At 39.6% G+C, this 18,955-nt stretch overlaps 1 protein-coding gene across 3 annotated transcripts in view; it reads right to left on the reverse strand.

Annotated features, from left to right (window-relative positions):
* AGMO (alkylglycerol monooxygenase) overlaps window positions 1-18,955 on the reverse strand; it is a 515,888-nt gene that overhangs the window by 228,017 nt on the left and 268,916 nt on the right. For 2 of the 3 annotated variants that reach the window (XR_005593863.1, XR_005593864.1), the window contains exon 13: window positions 1,873-2,047. The gene's annotated coding sequence lies outside the window, so the exon portion shown is untranslated. Of the gene's footprint in view, window positions 1-1,872; window positions 2,048-18,955 lie in introns of those variants that run through there. The other variant, XM_039523587.1, reaches the window with a different exon arrangement.

Raw genomic sequence — 18,955 nt, forward strand, 5'->3', positions numbered from 1 at the left:
TCTTTGAAAGATTGCTACTAATGGGTGAATACATTTAAATATAAAATGTGTGTCATTTAGCAATAACAAAGCACACTCATCTCCATGGTACCTATCCACATCATTTAAATCAAACCTTGCAACACTCTTGTGAGGTAGGTACTTTTATCTCAATTTCAAAGATGGGGAAACTGAGGCACAGAGCAACTAAATTATGTGCCCAAGGTCAAAAACTGGGACTAAAATCTAGATTTGTTGGCTACTATGCCTGTGTTTTAACAACTAGATCACATTTCCACAATCTGAGTTAGAAATATATGATTTCATTTATCTAATCTCTTAATCAGATATAAGAATTCTACCAAAGTATGAATAAATTTATGAATTAAAGATTTAAGCAAAATATTTTTAATATGAATACTTCTAACATTTCCAAGGGACAATTTGTTCATCTTTTAATTATACAAATTAGAAAAGGGTCTGAATCAAAACCCTGGATTCAAACATTCCCACACTTTATGAAAGGTCTGAACCAGACATTGCATCTTAGACTCATCTCTACTCATACTGACATCTGCTTTCCCAATTAAACATATTTGAGGGATTTAGCATAGCCCTAAGTGATAGACACAGGCAATTTGACTTTCTAATTGACTGAAAATTTAGGCCTCAAATTTGGGTGCCTCAAGGGAGGCACCTAAAAGAAAAATAGGCCTGATGCTCAACACCACTGAAAATCAAGCCAATTTTATTTAAATATGGAGTTAGGTGGCCAATTGGAGGCATCCAACTTGTAAATGCTGGCGTCAATTCTCTGCTACAGCTAAGTCTAAAACTGTGGGTTGACTAAAATCAGGATATTTATGCATATCTAAGCTCTCTATTAATATCTTAGTACTGTAGAGAAAATGAAAAAACAAAAAACTACATTTTAATCCAGGTATTTTTACCAGTTTGAAGCTTGCAAGGCATCCTAAAGTTTTTTAGCTACTTGATTTTAAGTATTTTCTTTTTTTAGTCTTGGACCCACTAAAAGTTGGAAGAACATAAGGAAAGAAAAACAACCCAGCTCCTCTATTTTTGCTAATCTTGCTGTTTGGCGCCTCCCTTCTCTTCTCCCCCCCCCCATTTTCAAATATCAATAGAAATAATCAAAATAGCACCTCAAACAGGACAATAGATCCATCTCCCTCAGGATTACTTTGACGGGAGGAGTGGGGGGATTACTAGAAATTAACAACCTGATCCTGCAAACACTTTGTGACAGGAGTTTCTTCAGTCAATGGAGCAATGTTGGTGTTGGTGAGATCAGTCCTAAAGTTGTTGGCAAATGCAGGTATACTCCTTAAACAAATTAACATAAACTGCAAGCCTGCATTACACAACACATATATCATCTAGTTAATTGAAAACATTTCAATTAATGCAAGTCAGAGTTATTTTATCTTGTTGTTTGTAATAATTTTCCTGTCTCAACTACTCATCCTTATGTAACTGTATGTTATGAACACACAATTGGGCATGGCGTTGAGATTCTACTGTAATTCAATCAGTATGGAAAAATTTACATTCACATTCTTTTAGATTTAGTCTCTATGGAGATTACCAAGTTGCAACAAATATGATTTTAATTATTTCTATTGTAAAGAATGCTTTCCACATATGGTTACATGCTAATAAAGTGATTGAAAAATGCTATTATTTTTACATGCTTTTTAAGAATGTGATCCCTTGAATGTTTAAAAAAAAAATGCCGTGAAAGCACAAGAAAAAAAATAGAGGGATCCTTAATTTAACATGGGTAGGCAGGAGAATAAATATTTAAAAGGTCAAATAAAAACAGATTACTATTTTTAATGCATCTTTCAAACCTTCATAAAACATTATTCCTACCTAGCCTATGTGAAATGCTTGCATTTCAGAAAGAGGCACCGTCAACTTATTCCAAGAAACTTCGAAGCATATTCCAAAGGGCTCTTTCCATAATTCAGTGATATTTTGCTGTATTTGAGATCAGTGGCTTCATAATTTGTACTCCCCAGAATGCAATGCAGAGTGAAAATAAAACCTACAATATAAAGCACAGAGTGAAAAACATTATAGAAGCTTTCTTAATCAAAAATTATATAGTAATTATGGTAAATGGATAAAAAGCAGAACTCTCCCAAGAGACACATCTATATAAGAATTCCAGGCATATTGTTAAATTATGAAAAAATAGATGTTGGCGTCTACAGGCTTTAGGAATTCTATGGAAAGAGTTTTTCTCCCTTTCTCATAGTTACCACTTCCTTGACTTGTTACTAAACTTCTTTCAGTCCCCACCACTGAAAGAACACATCTATCCCTGGAAGATCCGTTAAATATAGAAACATTTTACTTAGAGAAGAAACATATTTAAGCAATAATGACTGAGGAACAGGGCATTTCTAGGGGATTAATGACCGGCTGGTAGATGATGATCATCTGAAGCACAGCCACAGGGTCATTAAGCCCCAGGAAATGTCCTCAGCTGAGATTGTTATTACTATAATAAGTTGGGGAAAAAATCACGGGCGTATTTTTTAAATGGGGTGATGCAGTTCCTTTTTCTCTTTTTTTAAATTAAACTCTTTATTGTGAGTTTGTTAAAGAATGCAACATATGCTCGTGGGGGAGTATTTCATATTATAGTTACTATATCCAGAATGAGAAATCACACTCTGCAGACTTAGTTTGGCTTCAGAGTTCTATAAAATTATTGATTCAATGCCTACTAAGTTCAGGGTTGCTAATATTAAATGCAAAGTACTGCATTCATGAAACAATAAGGCTGAATCAGTGGGAAAAAACTGCAGAGAATATAAATATAAAGGGGCCAAATCCACCCCTGCATCACAACAGTTCTGTGCTGCTCCACTGCCACAAAGCTGACCTAAAGCCAATTGAGAAACTGAGCAGAAGCCGGCTGCGTAATCATAGATCTTAATTTTCTCTGGATCCTCCAGTACATTCTGTGCAACAAAGCCTGAGAATTTTGAACGGATTGTGTGATCTAATGATCACACTAAAATAACACTAGAGAAGTTTGGGTAGAATAAAGGATGTGGACAACAGGACAGAGCATAAATGTACCTGACTCTACCTTTGAACATGTTTTGGAAAAATGTGCACTTCCTAAACTGTGCAGGCATGCATAGTGTGCCTCCCACATAGTAACCCCCTTGCAGCTTACTGACATTTTCTGCTGTATAAATTCAATATCTACTTTCCAGACTATTCACCTGGAAATTCCCATTCCCTGTCTAGACTCTTTATTCCTTGCGCCTCACTAAAAATTATTTACATGTCAATTTTCAAAGTTCAACCATTTTTGTCATAGTTTGATTAAAAGAATAGAAAAAAAAGCATGGTTAAGTTTTTTGTTTTTTTTTAAGCAATGGGAAAGTACTTTCCCCCCCCTTCTCCTAGAACAGCTGATAGTTTCACCAAATAAAAAAAAAAGTACTGTGGGCAGCAATCGTGCCTGGTACATTTTAGCCCAAAAGATGAATTTTTCAGAATGCTCTAGCCAGTGAAAACAGATTTATAATGGAAACTGTTTTACAATCTTAATTTTAGCAGTTGCTACCAGTGACTGCGGTAGTATTATTACCCAGCTAACTATGAAATTAAACTTCATATCTGTTATTTATCCTGATGGACGGGGGACACACTCTTTCAAACACGTCCATATTTTCATTAGGTTCTTTTCATATAAACTCTCTTACGTATTTAAATTGTCCACTTTAGTCTAAATAGAACTATTCATGCAGATAAGGACTGCTCATTTGACTAGGGCATTGCAGATTTGGGCTCTTAGTGCACATGAAATCTTGGGATGCTCCTGTTAAATCTCAATGCAGGATTAAGGCTTAAACTTGCAAGATTGTAAACTGTTCTAAAATCCTTAGTGGAAGTCAAGTTTCCCCTTTTGTACTATAATTTTGTTGCTGACAACTGATGCTTTAAATAGTCCATCATATTGCCTCTTGTTTACACTGATGAATGAGGAAAACTTATTTAATATAAATAGATGTGGTTTGCATGGCAGCTGAATCACAACAATAGTAACAAAAACAAAAAAAACCCTGTATATATTATGTCTCTCCAAGGCCTCTTACCAGAATGGTTTTAAAACCACAGTCCCATATTTAGCAATGTTTCTGTTTCTGCTATGCATTTTCAGGATTAGTTATCATTAATTATGTTATAACTATGTTTGCAGGGATCCAGACAATGTATAAAAGGTGGAGTTTGGGCTTTTTGGATGGGATAACTGTAGTCTCATATCCTCCCTAGGGTTTTTATTTCCTTTTTAGCGTTTGATCACACTGGCGCTGCATAGTCTGTGTCGGAAGATGTGCACCGTACTTGTTTTACAATTGCTAGATCTGTTTCGTTCTGGATTAGGTCTATGTCTATAATCACAGCATATATTGTCAGTAAATATCTCATTGCTTCGTGCTGAAATAATCTTCACTGCACATGCACAGGTAGGTTTGGTATGATACTAATGACCTATCCACATTAGGCAATTGACTTGATGCTGAAGCATTAGGTTCCACTTGAGCTGGTGCTGGCAATGGTTTAGCAGCTACAGTAGACAAGATAAAAGTTTTCTAAAAATCATTAAAGAAAGAATCCTTCAGATTTGCTTCTAACAGGTCTCAAAATGCTTTCTGCCAAGATGTTGAAAATGGCTTTGTTCTGTCTACACTAGTAATAAAGCCATTATTAGCATCTTTTTCAAGGGGGCCAGTTGCTTATAAACATGAGTGTAAATTTTCAAATAAATACCTAAGTGGTGGTATAAGTGTTCCACATTGATAAGAGAGTGTTTGTGCACAGTACTCCAGATTCCTCAAATACATGAGCTTATTGGTTGTGATACTAGCACTGATCACTAGTTTTACAGTATCGGGGGGTAGCCGTGTTAGTCTGTATCCACAAAAACAACAAGGTGTCCGGTGGCACCTTAAAGACTAACCAATTTATTTGGGCATAAGCTTTCGTAGGTTAAAAAACCTCAGATGCATCTGAAGAAGTGGTTTTTTTTACCCACAAAAGCTTATGCCCAAATAAATTTGTTAATCTTTAAGGTGCCACTGGACTCCTTGTTGTTTTTGTAGTTTTACAGAGATCTTCCTGTTTTTACATATAAATCAGTTGGAGGGGGCAGAGTTAGCTAGAAGAGAGAGAAGAGATGCAGGATACCTGCTGCAGCTCTGCTGGAAATCAGGATTTGGAAAGAATGTGCATGGGTCGGTACTTCCTGTGTGCTCTTTTGGGGCTGGGCAGCATCAGGGCAGCAGAGAAGCAGCCCAGCACTAGTAAATAAGCAACAATGCAGATTGAGCAGCCACTTCCCATGTGGAGGTGGAGTGCAGAGGCCTCAGACACTGCTGTGACTAAAAAGCTATAACAGTGCCTGTAGACCAACCGGGGGAGGAGGGGAATTCCTTCCACCCTTACGCTTCATCTCCTCAAAGCCCAGCCTGATTTCTCAGGCTATGTGCTGGCTACGGGGTTTGGAAGTGTATGGGGTGGGAAAGGAAGTAGAAGTTTCTTTTCTTTCTTTCTTTTGGTAGACCATGCATTCAGTTTTCACTGGCACTTTGATTTCTTTAAAGTTGTATTTCCCTTGCAATTCTTAGAAAGACAGTATAACTCCGATCGTACAGACTGGGCATTTCTAGAGAATGAGGGGTTAATCCTGTAAGGTGCTGCACACTCCTGCATGGTGCTAAGTGCCTTCAGCTCCCACCGATTTCAATAAGAACTAAGGCAGCTCACAGGAATGCTCAGCGTCCTGAAGGGCTAAGACATTTATAAAACCTATTAAAAATAACTTCAGTACATGGTCCAAGCTTATGCTTTACGGTTGTGCTAATTCATTCCAAGAACCCGATCTCTTTTGTAGCTGTAAATTGTCAGCCATCATTATAACTTACAAATCCCAGCCCCACACACACACATGGATTCATCCACCCACAAGCATTTCATCTTGGATTACAGTATTATCATCGAATTTTTTTCTATCAGGCCTTGCGACTGTCTTTTTTTCTAGAAAAACAGGGTGGAGCCCAACCCTGTAACTTTAGACACTAGTCTATAATTCTGCTGTTGGACAATGATTTATATCACAAAGTTGTCTCATCTTATATTCCTCTCACCTTTCAGAATGTTTAATTCTGGTAAACAAACTAACCAGAGATCCTGCTCTGATTGTAGTCACTGGCGAAACTCCCACTGGAGCAGCTTTGATCCCTTATTTTAACATGCAGGTAAAAAGTGTACTGCAAAAATATACTCTTTGACCTTGCTAACTCACTGGAATGGTCTGTCTAAAATTTCCTGTCTATACAAGGGAGATAGTATATATGACTTACTATACCTTTACTAGAATGGTATAGTACAGCAGTCTTTGCCCTGAAACAGACCCTGGTAGCCTGCTTTGTGCACCATGCCCTAATACCTGGTGGGTCCCATAAGTATTACCAACTCCAAGCTTTCAAAATCCATGAGAAAGCTCCCAAAAATCAGGAGAGTAGTTCAAAAATCATGTTTATTCTTCATTCATTAATTTGTGGGGTCATTTTATCTGCCTTCTGGTTTTTGAACTGTTTACATTTTCAAGTTTGCCTCCACAGCCATGAGGGCTAGAAATTTACTTTTTAAAAATGAAAGCTGAGATTCTGATGTAGCCACATCACTCCCAGAGCTGAGGCTTTAAGAGAAAACACCAAACATTAAGAGACTTGCAATAAAAATCCCAAGAGTTGGCAAGAACATACATTTTTCACCTGCTGCCATCATCCTTTACTGACACTATTATCCCTAGTGGGCAGAAAAGATGAGCAGCAGCGGCAGATTCATCCTACTGCCCTCAACTGACCTATTACTGCTTAGCAAATTCATCACATAGGATTGTTGGGAACATAAACTAGTTCATGCTCATTGGAGATGAAAAGTACTGAATGAGTGCTTTTAATATACTAACAAACCATTACTGGTAAGCAACTCTGAGAAACTTATAGGGTTTATATTTATAATCACAGCTCAGCAAAGGTAGCAAAGGCTGAACATCATATCTCATTTCTGTTTTAAAATCTTCTATTTTTTCATTCACTTAAAATTCTAAGATTAAGAAGTAAAGGAATGGATGACTGCTGCTAGTTCTCACAAATTTGACTTGATTTAAAATATTGTAAAATTAAAATATAAAGCTTTCATAGAAGCCAATTAGACAAAACCTTAAATGGTCTCAATTAATAAACATACTGGTTTAATCTGCTGTACATCAACAGGCCAAGTGAGATCGAAAGTTTTATTAGAAGCTGTTCATTGCAGAAATGTAATATTTGAAATAGCCCCATTCCATTTTGACTACAAAGACTGTGAAGTTTATTTTCTTAAATATTTTTTACAGGAAATGCACCCATTGAGAAGCAACATCTCATTTACTTTTATGTCTGTCAGCAGATGAAGCATAATTATATACACATCACTGCATCACTTATAACTCAAACACAAGAGAGAGGGTAAAACAGACACACCTGAGAAGAACTAAGTCATTTAATAAAATATTAACTAAATTATGTATGAAGAGCAGTTCTTCACCTTAAATGAAGACACATGGAGTTAATTTTAGTTTAATCAATAGTTTATTGCAGAGTTTTGATAGTTAATCAAGTTCAGAATTGTTTTTTGTGCAAGACTATATACAGGAAGTGCTGAATATGAACATTGCCAGGGACAGAGTTAGGGCTATTGGCCAGTTAGGTTTATGGGTTAAAAAAAAGTTTAAACACTACATTTCTTAATCCTCCTTTTCTGGGGAATGAACTTTTATTGGAATGATGGGACAAATTCACTTCAATGGATTGGCACCAAGGATGAATCCGTCCATATATCTATTGTTGCAATGATCACATCATATAACTCATACAATGAAATGACTTGCAGATAGCATACTCCGTTCAAGTGTCTGAACTTGTAAAATTACAGAATTATGGATTGGGTTCTACTCTCTGAATACTTAATATTTACTTAGCAACAGCTAAAGACCTAGGAGTAAATAAATCCCCTTGTTTCTCTTTCCAGCTACTACAATATTTCCCTAATAATATATGAAGAAGAGGAACCATTAGAAAAGAGAATGGTGTAAGTGTCCAATCTCACAATGAAAGGTTGCAGTATTAGCAGTAATAATATTTATGTAAATGTATTTTCATTTCAGAGTGGTGCCATTGTGACAGTACGTGAGATGGAAACGCAAAGTAAAGCTGGTGGACAAGACCAAGAACTAGCTATTTGGAATGGGATGGGGAGGAGAGGGGAAGGAGAATGACCCAAGATGCCTACAAAGCAAAATATCTCTACTCACTTAGTTACCCTGTTGAGAAAACGTTGTATGCCTCAAGTCCCAAAACAAGGTTATTCCTGGGTGGAAAAGAGTTCCCAAACCCAGATAATTGCTCCGAGACATTAGATCTCTGACAGAAAAACTCTGCTGCATATGTCAAAGAGAAATGGTGGAAAAGATCTGGCTACAGTGACTAAGGCAAAATGTGACCTAGGGATAGAATGTGAAGAAAGGGATAAAGCAATTGAGTGACAAGTTGAAGGGAGTTTCAGCACACTCAGTGAACACCAGAAAAGCTTTAAAAAAAGATTAGGGGAAACGAGGCCAGGAGAGAAGTTCATGTGAGACCACAATTGTTCTTAAATCCAAAATGCCACAGGAAGAAGTTAAACATTTCATTGAAAAATGGAAAAGATTAGCCAAAGTTGTCTACATTGCATAAAAAAGCCTTTTGGACAGGCAAAGGAAAGACAAACATGCTAATATTCACTGATGGTCTAAAGGGAAAATTTTGCCATCAACATTTTAGACAGACAAGACACATCCCAGCCTGCAGGCTAAACCCCTTTCAAGGCCAAGAACAGTAAATTGTGAGTAATTTTTAGTTCCAAGGCAGAGAAAATGTGTTTGGGTTAGTCCAGCCCTGCTGTTGGAAAAGCAGCTCCATTTTTGGCTTTGGGTCTCTCTTTCTTTCTGTCCTACTCTCAGCACATTGTTTGTTCTCATGTCCTGTCATGGCCCTTGTAACTCTCATTTGGGAAACTTCTCAGACCCAAAGTCACCTCTTCTTGATCACACCCCTGTTCTCGTTATTGAGCATACTACATTCAGATGGGCAAAGCTACTAACCCTTCTTTTGATCAGCTGCTTTGAAATGAGGCCTGATCAACACTCAGAAATTAGATCACCTAACTATGTTGCTCAGGGCTGTGAAAAATGTTGTGCCATGAGCACCTTAGTTAGATTGACCTAACCCCTAGTGTAGATGCAACTAGGTCAACAAAAGCATTCTTCCATTGACTGCCTCTCGGAGAGGTGGATTAACAACTACATTGATGTAAAAGCTCCTTCCATTGACATAGGAAATGTCTACACTACAAATGCTAGTGTTTATAGTGTAGACATAGTCTGAAAGGAAGTCCTCAACTCTAACAACTGGCCCCTGGGGTCAGCTTGTTCATGAGTCCCTGTCGAGAGAAATAAGAATGTTTACCCTAGACAACATTTCATAGTGACTATCTGGGTTTGGTTGCTGTAGCCAGCCTTTGTGGGGTGCTTTGGGCAAGGGTCTATGGTGTATTTAGCATAGCTGAGATGGGGAGACAATCTGGCTCTAATCTATTTTTTCTCCTTCCCCTGGGGATGGTCAAGGTTGAACCAGCCCCTGTCACAAGTTAGAGCAGCCCCTCCCTTGTCATGCCTCTGACATGTACTCTACACCAGTAAGAAGGGAGTGGGTGGTGAACAGACAGCTATCTACCACCCCCAGATTACACTAGGCCACGAGAATCCGCAGCTGCCCCTTTAAGTGGTACTCTGGGAGTTGCCAGACCTAGGTTCAATTTCCTGTTCTGCCACAGACTTTCTGTGTGACCACTGGCAAGTCACTTAGGTTAGGTCTATGTGTTGAGCTTTGAGCTGGGGGTGTATGTGTGATTCCCAGCTCACATAGCCATACCTGCCCTACCTCTCATTAAGCTAGCTAAAAATAGTAGCTTTGCTGTGGTAGCCTGGGCCATGGCAAGCTAGCACGGCTAGCTACATTGAGTATGTACTCAGAGGGTGCAGATGAATTTGTGTGCCAGGTGGCTAGCTTGCCCCACTGCTGCCCATGCTACCGGGGCTAAACTTCTATTGTTTGCATGCTAGTTTGATGAGAGCAAGAGTGAATATGTGTGCTCAAGCTGGGAATCACATCCCCTGCTCAAGTGTAAACACAGCCTAAATCTCCCCGTGCCTCAGTTCCTGATTTGTAGAATGGGGATAGCAGCACTTCCTTACTTCACAGGGGTGTTGTTGTGAGGATAAATACATTGAAGATTGTGAGGTGCTCATATACTACAGTAATGAACGGCATTGATGTACCTAAGATAGATAGATCTGGCTCTTTACATTTAACCCATTCTATGAAGAGCTTCATATAAATAATTCCTGACCAGCTTTTCATTATCAATTTTCCCATACTAATATATTATAATACAGTTTCCAATTACATGATCAATCAGTCACATCTTTACCAGCAAGCTGATCTTATGTATTTCTTACATTACTCCAGCCATTTAAGAATACCACTCCCACTAAATCATGCAAGACCTAAGAATGGTGTGAGAATCTGTTGGTATCTCATGATTAATTTTGTGTTTAAAAAAGTTACACCACTATATCATTAATGAATGTAAAAAGCTTAACAAAAAAAATCCAGGTTCTATTTTTGGAGAAATATATCATCTTTCCTATCGCAAGATTTTTTTCCAAATTGAATCCTAGATTTGAAAGGACACTATATCTGGAATATTCTTATGCTTTGGAAAGGTTACTTGGTATTGTTTTATTTGAATGTCAAAGGGATGCCTGAAGTCTCAACAATTGTTAACCTCTCCCATGGTGTGCTAATAAGAGGTCAGAGGCTCACATGTGGCTTGCAGCTTGGAGAATTTCTCTCAGCATTCTGCCAGGGATGGGACTGCCCAAATGGTTTCTCTCATAAGTTCTAAGCCATAAACTGCATCCTACTTGGCTAGCCACGCCAAAAGAGGACCCAAGGGTATACAGAGTCTTGGCTGATGGGAAAAAATGAGTGCTTCCTATGGAAGCCACAGCTGTTTTCCTGAGAGAGAGCACAGATGCCTGAATTTTTCCCTACTTTCCGTTTTTGACTACCTGTTCTGGCGGCAGTTCCAACAAAGGGGGAGGAAAGCAGCAGGCATCCAGCTGTTTTAAGTAAGCCTTGGCAACACGGGTACTGATTACATAAACATTGAAATTCAAAAGAATTTTTTCTGGCTTTCAAACTATAAAAAAAAAAAAAAGGTGTGAGCATGCCCTAACACTCCCTATCTCGAGCAGAAATTTAATGACCAGGATAAAGCCCTTCATTATGAAAGCAGAGGTTATTCCAAGAAAAATGACAGTACATATTACTGGAAAAGATCTCAAACTTATACAGAAAATTATTTTACATATATATCCTATCCACTTTGCATACAGAAGATTAGTTTATGTTAAATTGCAGGATGAAGGTCAAAATGTGCATTTAAATTTGAAATATTGAGCCTTATTTATTCCTAATCTAGCTCAGTGAAGACAATGAAGATACACTGATAGATACACCAGCTATGAATTTGGACCATTATATTTTACAGCACTAGCTACATCACTGATTTCAATGGAGTTACACAAGCTATGAATTTGGCTGTAATATTTTACTGCACTTACTTGGTTATTATTGTCATTTATTTATTAAGAGCTGAGAATCAGATGGGAGCTGTACAAGACACAAATATCAGCAGACTCCCTGATCCGGACAATTTACAACGTTCTCAGGTAATTTTATTCTAACTTTCCTCCACACACTTTTAAATTCCTCCTCCCCAAATAGTGTTATTTGACATCTAAAGTATTTTCAATATTAGATTTAATTAAACAAATTAAAGCAATGCATTGATAATTCATGAAAGGTCAGCCAAGATCGGACAGATTATAGTTATATCTTATGTGCATATAGCAGGATAGAATGTGAATAATGAAAATTAATTGATTTCAGATTTCTATATCAATTTGTGAACCAACAGAGATCACCCTGGCTGAAAATACATATGCTGTAGGGCAACATTTGAGAAAAGCAGGACTTTATCACCCACTTAAGCTTGCAACTCACCTTAAAGATTTTTTAAAAACTGCTCCTCTGTTGCACCTGGCTGCCATCCTGAAATGTTCATTTAGTCAACTTTTACCTTGCTGCCTCAGTTTCCCCATATGTAAAATGGAAAAAACACCTATCTACCGACTCACAGGCGTACTGTGAGGGCTAGTTAATGCTTGAAAAATGCTTTGAGTACAAAAAGTTCCATGAAAGTTCCACCATCAGAATGCACTGATCCAGGCATTTCATGTGCAGTGCTTCCAGAAGAGTTAGTTGCAAAGCAAGATGATGTGATTCAGCACCAGAGGTGCAACAGAAAATGTAAAATAATATAACACCAATGCCCTTGGGTAGGTCATCGGCAGCGAGGATCAAACATAGGACTTTTTGCTCTTAATGCATGAGCTGCTACTTCCTGAGCTAAAAGAGACCTCTCTGTTAGCCATAGCTGTAGAAGGCTCAGCAATCTCTATCTGGCTTATCACTAGAGGGGGACAGCATGCCACACCAAGCAGTCATGGCTTACTGTAACAACACTGATCAATGAAGGGGATGTTTGATCACAGCTCTCCCATTGCATGGGCTGAAGCACATTTTACTGGGGCCACAGGGAAGGGACCAAAAGATTCTTCTTCAAGTGAAGGGATCCTTCCTGCCTGAGGAGCTAAAGTCTCATGGTGCTCCCTCCTGGATATTGGTCCTGTGAGACTACTGGTTAGTGTCAAAGTGCTAGCTGTGAGCCAGACAAGGCACCCTCCAGGCAAGATGTCTTATGCTCATGTCTCATGGAGGTCTGCAACCGGCTATTTAAACAGCCACGGAGCAGTTTGTCCTTCCTTCTCCACAGCTCATGAAGACATTTTGTTCAAATAGGCTGTTGTGCAATGAAACTCCTGCTACTGCCAACCAAGACCAAGAGAGAGACACCTTCTCCACGTCTAGCTGACTCCAAGGCTGGAAAAGGATACCAGGGTACTTACACTTACAGCTTTGCTGCTGCTTTCCCAAGCTGGTACCCCAGTCCCAGAGCCTTGTCAAGATTCAGCTGCCAGAATTACAATTTTGATGACTTCCTTGCAGATGTCCTCTGAGAATTTGTCTGGATGGTCTACTCTGGGGGCTGTCCAGGGGAGTTTTTCAGCTATTGCGGTCATACCTAGAGTGGTATTTCTAGACCACAGGACAGCCAAATGTGAGGAACAGAACTGGGGCCAATTTGGCTCAACTTCTCCTAGCTGAGCTATGCAGCCTGGCACCACACCCTCACAGACAGAAGAAATCAAGCAGACGAAGCACAGAATTGTTACTGTAGGAATAGAGCATTAGGGAAAGGCTGCCGTCACTCCGGACAGAACCCCTAGGAGTGAGTGAATCTGGGCTGGGAAGGTACGTTTTTGGGGGGAAAAGGATGTAGGGATGGAGCTTGTAGTAATTTTCATTGTAATAGGCAACGATCTAGAGGAGGCAAAGGGGTTGATCATGTTGCTGTTAGATCAATGGCAGGGAAGCAAGAGGTGACTGTGATGTGTTAATTTGGTGTTTCGTGTTTCTGCATTTTGGTGTGCATTGTGACAACAGAATGTGCTTAAATTAAGACCTAAAGTTTCATTTACACTACGGCTCCGTTACACCACTCTCACAGTGTAAAGAGGCCTATGGTGTAAAGCAGCCTAGTGTAAATGAGAATAAGGCCCAAAATCTTTCTTCTTCAAATTTAAATTACTGTGCCACAATTTTCATCTATTACCAATATTCATTTATTAAGCTTCAAAATGGTTTTGCTGACATCTAATTAACAGGCATAGTATTATGCCTCTCTCTAGTTTCACTTATTTAAAAATACTCTCCAGTATTAATTCCTTTTATCTTCTAGCTGTCTTCTACTAAAACTTATCAGATCAGTAAGTCTTTTAAAGCTACACTTATTTTTAGGTCTTTTGTGCAATATCAGTGTGGGGACCTTCTGCAGTTATACATATATGTCAGCCAAAGCATATTTTTAGAAGTTTTATAACCTTACTTTTTTCCCCCTGAAAGCCTGCATATTTAAATCTTGAATCACAAAGAAAACTTGGAAATGAATTTGGTTGTGACAATCTGCTGAGGTTCCCAGAATTATGAGTTTCTGTGTTACCCCTCTCGGCATCAGCAAGTAAGATTTTTGCTTCTGCTAAGATGTGTGCTGCTCCTTGACACATCAGCTTGGCTGTCCTGCCAGCAAACTCTTCAGGACTCTTCCAGTCCAAACCTTGCCTTGCAAGTAACAAACAATGAACGCAAACACCCAAGTTCCCCGAAGCATCACAGTGGTATCATACATACCATCGACTTTGGGGGCGATGAGGATATACACACACCTCTGACAAAAATAGTATATTTGTAAAGTAGGGCCTGATACTGTAGGCCTTACTGAGACGAGGACCCACTGAAGTCTATGGAAGTACTGACCTAAAGGATATACAGGATCAGAACCCAGCCATTTAAAAATGAAAAAAATGAATATTGCATCAGAAACCAAATTATGTCCAGATGGGTAAAATGGCTTGGCAGGAAAGTAATCTTATATAATACTTTATAGCAATAATAGTGGTAACATAGTGATAACAGATGATGATTGAATCTGAGGAGAGAGTATTACAATCAGTTCAGAGCATGACCTCTGTGTCCTCTAATGATTGTTAAGGGAATTATTCTCAATTATTGATGGACAAGAGTGGTTCATCTCTGAAGGGATTTGTTACAGATATTGTAAAGACAGCATTAGAGGAAAAACATTTTGGAATAAAGGACAGGCAGGATGGTTTGAAAAAAATAGCATAGGAAATATTTGTAAAACAGAAAGGGCTTCCGTCTCACTTCACAAAGTAAGAAAAAAAATCACTAGGTTATAACACTGAGAAGGGGATGTCATAGGTTACCATGATATATATGTAAATTAAGGGAGAATGGATGATGAAGATAAAGACATACTATAGAAAAGGTTGGTCACAAATGGTAGTTAATAAATTGTTTTGGTTTATTAGTGAAAGTGATTTTTTTATTACTTAAATGTACACATTAACTTGTACATGTTTTAAGAGATTATACACAGGATTTTGAGCTGCAGCACTATGGGTTTGAATTCTTAATTTTTATGTCTTATTATGGGACTAATCATGATCCCACTGAAGTCAATGGGAGTCTTTCCTGCACTTCCCCAGAAGAAGGGCTGTGACTGGGAGAGGACCTTGCAAAGGGTGCAAAACTGAGCAGGAAGGATCTTGGTAAGATTCTCCTACCACAGAAGGAACAGTCCCAGTCCCGTAATGAATAATACAAAATAATGATTTACTCTTGCACAGACATTTGACATAGGCCTTTAAAGTGAACTGAAGTACTTCCTTTGGATTCAACTGCCTTTGGATTAGGCCTCACCTGTGGATACAATGGTTGGTTGGTTCCTTCAGATGAAACAACTTGAAGACTCTCTGGATACCTTGATTCAGTTCTATAATGATGGGTAAATTACGAATTATATGTGTGTGTGTGTATATATATATATAGAGAGAGAGAGAGAGAGAGAGAGAGAGAAAATTCAAAACTAATAAGCATTTGTTTATTGTCTTTCATATGGATAATCAAATCAGTTTTTGAAACAGTTCTAGACTGTGTAGTGGGACTATCAGTTTGATCAGCAGGCCCAGTGGTCAGGGCCTGCTGTCCCAATCTCTTTTCATCCTACATGTCCAGGATCCCCGGACAGCTGGGCTGGCTTCCTTGTCGATAAAGACCTGGTCCAGTCTGTCGCAGGGCTAGGTGTGGGGGAATCTAGGATGGGGAGGAGGGCCTGGGCCCTCCCTCTTCTCTGGGTCCTGGCCCAGTGTCCTGAAAGTATGACAGTGCAGGCTGGCCTACACTTGGCCTAGCTCCTGTTCATCTTCCTCTTACCCCACCTGATGTCTTAGTTCGGGGAGCGGCTGCTGTATGACTATAGTCCTTTTCTCCAAAACCCCAAAGTCTCAGGGTTGGTCTAGGCGACCCTCTGGTGCCACCACACGTAATTCTCCCTATCTCTGTGTAATGTCTCCAAGTGGGGTGGGGGAAGAATCACAGCCAGATTGCCTCGATAAAAGTTTCTTCTACTCCAGTCTCGGGGCATTGCTCCTCCTGGAAATGGCTTCTGTCCTCCCTCCTTGCCCCGTGCCTGAAGCTGGAGAAGTCAGAATCATCCAGAAATTGGGTGTGGTGTGCTCATTAACAATTTGAAGCTACTTTGGTGATTTCCACTGTGGGCAAAACAGCCCGGCAGGACATACCCAGAGTTACTCTCCAAGAGTGGAACTAGTAGGAACTCAAGAGGAGACTGAGAAATTTATATATAGGAGAGAAGTCAAAGCTAGACTAAAGAACTTAGTGGTGGAGTAGCTCAAGGAAGAGAAGGGTCTGCTGTAAGGATTATGTTCCAGGGACTTTATCTATTTGTTGGATTTAGATTGCAGGCTCTCACCACACTATAGAAGATGACGACAACTAGAATTTGCTGCAGGCTGTGAAAATTGCAGACTGATGTTGCAAAGACTCAAGGGGAGTTTGAAGGAGACCATGGGACTAGCACTCGTTTCCCAAATTTAAGAATCCGGCATGCCCTGAAGAGGAGGTTGGATACCATTCCACAGAGACCATGGCTATGTCCATACTGCACCTGGGAGATATAATTCCCCCGATGGGTAGATGTGGACACACTAACTCTGCTTGAGCTAGTGTGTAAGAACAGTGTCATGTCGTGACACGCACAGTGGCTCGAGCTAACCGCTCACCTGAATACAACCCCATCCGAGATCCTAGGAATATACTCGAGTGCCTAGACCAAGCTGCTGCGCATGCTGCCACGGCCACATTGCTGTTTTTGGCATGGTAGCTCAAGCAGAGGTAGGACATGTATGTCTGCCCAAGCCGGGAAAGCGGCAGTGTAAACGTATCCTGAGAAGGGACAGAGAAGAGACCTTGGGGAGCATATGTATGTGTCTGTGCATAATTATATTTTGCATTTGAACTTGTGGTAGTAACAAATACTAAAACTTTTCCCCTTGAAAGTATTATCTTTAAAAAGTTGTTATTGACAATATTCACAACACACACACACACACACACATACAGATATATACATTTAGTAAACTTTTTCCTTTAGAGATTTGTGTCACTTTTGTTCTCTTAGAGATTTAATTTGGAATAATATAGACAGAGGGACAGATATCTAAGTCCTGAAAAAACTAAACTATGGTCTGTACACCAACAGAGATATAAGCTGAGGTACAGCAAAGGGGAAAGAAATATCATGCCTAACATTAGCATAGTGATTTCCTCAAGCCTATTACGCAAGCAATTTAGAAATTATAATAAAGATTTTCCTCCACCACTGTAATTTTTTTGTTTATGAAGAATTGCAATGGGCTGTATTCATTAAAAAAGCAAATCGTGTGGGAGTTTCATCATGATGCTGTGGAAATTAAACTTGAGAGTCGTGAGGAGCGAGTGCTGGATTAAAAAGAAAATAAATTGTGTATTATGACACCTATTATAAATCTGTATATGTGGGATTTAGGTGAATGCATGTGCATCTATCATTATTCTGTCAAAAATGTACTTTGGGGTTCCTGTGTGGGCCTGATATGACAGGAGCCTTATTACACGTAGTAATGAGGATTTATAAACACAAAAGATAATAAAACTGTAGGCTCTGATTTTGCTTTCCACTTTTTTCTGCATAAATTCTTTGAAAATGTTGTACCTCTATGGGATAGTTTATAGCATCTCTATTACATATATTTACAATTATATTCAGAAGGAATACTTTATACAACAATTTTCCTCTTTTTCTGGGAACAAATTGAGCTCTCAAACTTATTCATTGTTCAAAATTACTTGTGAATCTCTTTAGTGAATAATTCTTGGCTTGCAAATCAAACTGTTCATTGCAAATATTTGATGTGCCAGAGTAGGGGTTGTCTGTATCAAATTATGAACTGCATTTTAAATTATATATTGAACATGTCTAAACTTGTCTGAGGGTAGCCTATTGTATTCCAGATAGCTGCCCTTCTCAGGAGGATGCTTGATACCTTGTTGAAGGCACTATCACTACGAAGCCATCAACACAGCAGTCTAGGGCCACAGACTCTGATTGTCTCTCAACTACAAGGAAGCCCTCCCCATGGAACAAGAAACTTTCTACAGGAGGGGGTGAGGAAGTGGGGGGAGAGAAAAGAGATACTATTTAAGAGCAGGTTTCTGTTCTGTACAGTGGGCCAATATCACGGCCATGTGGTGGGAGAGAGGGCAGAAAGGACTGTGCTTAACCTCAAACACTGACAAACCTCAGATTTACCTACAGTTACCAACTTCTAATCGCACAAAACCGAACACACTTGCCCTGCCCCTTCCCTGAGGCCCCACCCCTGCTCTGCCCCTTCTCCAAGGCCATGACCCCACTCACTTCATCCCCCACTCCCTCCATTGCTCACTCTCCCCCACCTTCACTCACTTTCACTGGGCTGGGATGTGAGAGGGAGTGACAGCTCCAGCTGCCAGTGTGGGCTCCAGGGTGGGGTCAGAAATGAGGTGTTCAGGGTGCGGGAGGGGGCTCCAGGCTGGGGCAGGTGGGGGTGCGGGAGGAGGCTCCGGGCTGGGCAGGGGGTTGGTGTGCAGGAGGGCTCCAGCTGAGGGTGTAGACTATGGGGTGGGGCTGGGGA

The sequence above is a fragment of the Mauremys reevesii genome, linkage group 2, assembly GCF_016161935.1.
Source record: "Mauremys reevesii isolate NIE-2019 linkage group 2, ASM1616193v1, whole genome shotgun sequence".
Lineage (NCBI taxonomy): Eukaryota > Metazoa > Chordata > Testudines > Geoemydidae > Mauremys > Mauremys reevesii.